The sequence below is a fragment of the Microtus pennsylvanicus genome, chromosome 5, assembly GCF_037038515.1.
Source record: "Microtus pennsylvanicus isolate mMicPen1 chromosome 5, mMicPen1.hap1, whole genome shotgun sequence".
Taxonomy (NCBI): domain Eukaryota; kingdom Metazoa; phylum Chordata; class Mammalia; order Rodentia; family Cricetidae; genus Microtus; species Microtus pennsylvanicus.
In genome coordinates this window covers 50,662,677-50,667,534 of record NC_134583.1, presented here as the reverse complement: position 1 = coordinate 50,667,534, position 4,858 = coordinate 50,662,677, and the positions used below count along the sequence as shown (strand labels likewise).

The window sequence follows — 4,858 nt, the reverse complement described above, 5'->3', positions numbered from 1 at the left end:
ACTTCCTGGTCTTACCGGGAAAATTCTAGCCTAAGTCCATCCTGGGTCAGAGCTTCATAGCGTGCGTCTTCCCTGGAGCAGGTAGCATGGCGTCTCTCTTGCGTCTGCTCCGGAGAGGAGAGCTGTGGAGTCTGACCTCACTTCCTCTTCCTCCCGGCATTCTGTTCTGTTTACTCCACCCACCTAAGGGTGGGCCTATCCAATGGGCCTAGCAGTTTCTTTATTGCTTAGAGCCAATGAAATCAACAGATTGATATATGACACTCCCACATCACTTCCCCTTTTTCTGTTTAAACAAAAAAAGGAAGGCTTTAACCTTAACATAGCAAAATTACATATAACAAAACAGTTATCAAGTAAAAGTTACATCAGAAACATTTATACATATAACAAAATTGACCGTAAATCTCTATCAATAAAGCAAAATGTATACTAATGCAAATTATTCATATCTATATCATATCCCCCTTTAAATGTAAAAGAACATTTATAAACCATATTTGGGAACATGGGCGCAGTTTTTTCTCTCCAAACTGCTTCCTGCTGAATGGGGGCGTCGTTAATTAGGTCTTTCATGGTATAACCTGTGTGCTAGTTTCATCTCAGTTGGCAGTTGAGCAAAGCGATTTTCTGAAGATGTTCACAGCAACCCTTCAGGAGGACGTGGTCCATCATACCAAATCGGGATTGAAGAAATGAACAGGGTCTCATCCTCTGTGAAAACAAAAGAAGACTCTCTCCAAAGCATCATATCCTTAGACCCAAATTCTGAAATAGTAATTCCCTTATATCCATTCTGGTTTAGCTTGGCAGCCCATGTAATGAAATGTCTCTCTGTACTTAGCTCCTTCACAGTCAAAAATTTTAAAGAAAACACAATAATACAAAGAATCCAGACTCTCTGTGAATTTTTCATCTTTACGCGGCTTATTTTTACTCTATCACTTTACTTTATTCTGTCTCTTTAAAGACTTTACCTTTTTTTTTTTAAACCATTAACTTTATTCTCTATATTCTTTTTCTTCTCTGTTCCAAGCCTACGTACATTCATCCAACAGTGTGACTCACTTAGTGGTCTGAATCTGTCCTATTGTGAATCTGCAATTTTTTACTATCCAGGAGCACTTTTGATTTGCACCTTTAAATCACTAGGCGCTTAAGAATCTAAGCTGTGACATTCCTAGGTTACTTTTTGCTTTTTGAGCATATATCTTTGACCTGGAATGACCCTGTAGACCAGGCTGTCTTTGAACTCTCAGAGATCTGCCTGTCTCTGCCTCCCAGGCATTGGGATTAAAGGCGTGTGCTACCACACCTTGAACTCACAGAGATCTGTTCGTCTCCGCCTTCTAGGCACTGGGATTAAAGGTGTGTGCTACCACACCTTGAAGTCACAGAGGTCTATCTCCCTCTGCCTCCCAAGTGTTGGGATTAAAGGTGTGTACTAGGACACACAACAACTCTCTTCCTTTTTTTTTTTTTAAGAATTTCAACTTTTAGCTTGCATATATTTTTAACACACAGTAAACCATTTAGAAATTTTCTTTGTCTCTGAATCTCTCTTTACTGTATATCTCTCTGTTTTTTGACCACATGAGTCTTTAGTTTACCAAGCAATCTCACTCAGTAGGACTAAAGCCGTGGCTTTGCCAGCTAGATCCAGTCCATTCCTTAGCTTTCCAGCCTCATGGTGGATATACAGGCTGCAGCCAAGTTTATAGCATTTCAAGGTCCCTGCCAGCCAGCAAGCTACAACAGACGACACTCAAGTCCTCTCTCGGTAGCCGGCCCTCCTGCCTCAAACAGTCAGAGTTTGCCCTGGCAGGATGGCCCAGAAAGCCGGCATTTTAAAACAACACAGGTTTGTTCCTGCTGCTGAGTCAGGAAAATTTCAAAATGGAGGACGTACCATTTTGTGCTAGCTCTGGGGCTACCAGGTAGGAGCGGCACTCAGCACTTTAATTCTGAGACTGAGCGTGCAACACAGAAATTCTTTTCATCCAAGTAACATCCAAATCTGACACGCAGAGCACTGCGCAGTCTGAAAACACGTCCCTGTATGGCGGCGGCAGGAATCCGCCATGCTCTTCCGCCTGCCTAAGCCTGATTCTGCCTTCTGCCCAGGAGCAGGCGGGAAGCTCTGAGTCATCATCACGGTCCCAGAGCACTCTCCTTCAGATCCCAAGCGGGAACACAAACATAAAGCCAGAGTTTGCACTGGCGGCACAGCCCCAGGAAGCCACGCTTTGAAATGACACAGCGTTTTTTCTGCTGCTGTTGCCGAATCAGGAAATCTCTCTACATCACGCCACCAACAAACAGCAAAAATCTGTGTTAAACTCTCTCTCCCTTATTTTTAAGCCTTCTCAGGTTTTTTAAGTAGGTTTAGTTAGCCACACGTCTGGGCGTCATTTGTAGTAATAGGGGCGGCGGCAGGGCTGCGTCCTCCAAACCCAAGCCACCTGCCCTGCCCGGCTAGCTTATGCCCCGAAATAATTACACAGACGCTGTATTCTTTTAAACACTGCTTGGCCCTTTTCTAATCAGCCTCTTCTAGGCTAATTCTCACTTCCTGGTCTTACCGGGAAAATTCTAGCCTAAGTCCATCCTGGGTCGGAGCTTCATAGCGTGCGTCTTCCCTGGAGCAGGTAGCATGGCGTCTCTCTTGCGTCTGCTCCGGAGAGGAGAGCTGTGGAGTCTGACCTCACTTCCTCTTCCTCCCGGCATTCTGTTCTGTTTACTCCACCCACCTAAGGGTGGGCCTATCAAATGGGCCTAGCAGTTTCTTTATTGCTCAGCCAATGAAATCAACAGATTGATATATGACACTCCCACATCACCCGTGGATCTGTGTCTTGCTTCAACAGTGTTTGGACGGAACAGACTGGGACCTCCCTTTGTTAGCTTCCACCGCTCCTCATCTGCAGCCGCAGCCTCCGGGACCATCACCTCGCCGCCTTCAGCTCCCAGGACCAGCTAACACCGTCTCTTTGCGGGTAGCTCCAGACTGCGTCTCCACCATGACCTCCCAGATTCATCAGAATTATTCCACCAAAGTGGAGGCGGCCGTGAACCGCTTGGTCAACCTGCACCTGCGGGCCTCCTACACCTACCTCTCCCTGGGCTACTATTTTGACCGGGATGACGTGGCACTGGATGGTGTAGGCCACTTTTTCCGCGAATTGGCCCAGGAGAAGCGCGAGGGTGCCGAGCGTCTCCTCAAGTTGCAGAACGATCACGGAGGCCGTGCACTCTTTCAGGATGTGCAGAAGCCATCTCAAGATGAGTGGGGTAAAACCCAGGAGGCCATGGAAGCTGCCCTGGCCTTGGAGAAGAACTTAAACCAGGCCCTCTTGGATCTTCATTCCCTGGGCTCTGCCCGCACAGATCCTCATCTCTGTGACTTCCTTGAAAAACCACTTCCTGGATAAGGAGGTGAAGGTCATCAAGAAGATGGGCAACCACCTGACCAACCTCCGCAGGTTGGCTACTGGGCCCCAGGCATCTCTGGGCGAGTACCTCTTTGAGCGGCTCACTCTCAAGCATGACTAGGAGGCCTGTCCTTCCGAGGGGCTCCCACCTCTGCTCTGCACCAGCCCGCCTCAGGACCTCCACCCGAACCTCTCAAGAAGCCACTAGGCAGCTTTGTAACGCCCTGGAGCCCCTCTCAAGTTTTGGACCAAGTAAAAATAAAGCCTTTTGAAGCAGAAAAAAAAAAAAGTTAGTAGGCAGCCTCTTACCTTCAGCGTGTTAGGAGCCAGAGTCACAAATAACAATTTACATGAGTTGAGTTTGAAGCCAGCCTAGGCAATATAAAACCCTGTCTCAAAAGACAAAACAAGCTGGGCAGTTGTAACACATGCCTTTAGTCCCAGCACTCTGGGAGGCAAAGGCAGGAGGGATCTCTGTGAGTTTGAGGCCAGCCTGGTCTACAAAGCCAGTTCCAGTACAGCCAAGGGCTACATAGAGAAACCCTGTTTCGAAAAACAAAACAAAAAAACAACAAATCCTAAAATAGTCAATAGTAAGTTGTATATGAAAAGGTTTTTTTTGGGGGGGGGGGCAGACAGTGGTGGCGCACGCCTTTAATCCTAGCACTTGGGAGGCAGAGGCAGGCAGATCTCTGAATTTGAGGCCAGCCTGGTCTACAAGAGCTAGTTTCAGGATAGGCTCCAAAGCTACAGAGAAACACTGTCTCGAAAAAAAGAAAAAAAAAGTTTTTGTGCCCTGATAAATCTCTCTGCCTACGCAATAATCCAAATCAGATCATATCAAACTGAATTAGACAAAGCTCAGGTTTAATGAATACCAGCACTCCCAGATAGCATTGCGCTCCCCAGGGAGGAGATAGGAAGGAAGGAAGACTGGAAAAACCACGAGTTTGTTCTCTGGAGAGCAGTTTAAATACCCTGTGGGAGTGGCCTTGAGCATCTATGAGGAGGGATTTGGTGGGCTTTCTCGAAGGTGGAGTCTGGACTGAGGCAACTCCCAGGGGAGAGGGCTTGGGATGGAACTTCCAAACATTCCAGACTCTTTGGGTATATGGATGTCAGGAGCTGGGGTGAAGCCTTAACTCAAACAGTATGCACTTCCATATTAGTGAAATTAACTATTTTTAGTGGGTAGGTCGCAGTTTTGTCTATCATGAACTATAATGTAACCAACTCTATAATCAAAATGACAATTCTAGCACCCTGTCTCAAAATCTTTCCGAAGTGAGATGTGGTGCCATGTCTTTAAATCCCAGCGCTCTGGAGACAGAGACAAGTAGATAGCTATGAGTTTGAAACCAGCCTGGGTTATGTAGAGAGTTTGAGGCTAGGCCAACCAAAGATAAATAGTGAGACCCTGTCTCAAA

At 46.6% G+C, this 4,858-nt stretch overlaps 1 pseudogene; it reads left to right on the top strand.

Moving 5' to 3' along the window:
• Positions 1 to 2,870: 2,870 nt before the first annotated feature.
• Positions 2,871 to 3,713, top strand: LOC142850928 (ferritin light chain 1-like; annotated as a pseudogene).
• Positions 3,714 to 4,858: the final 1,145 nt, after the last annotated feature.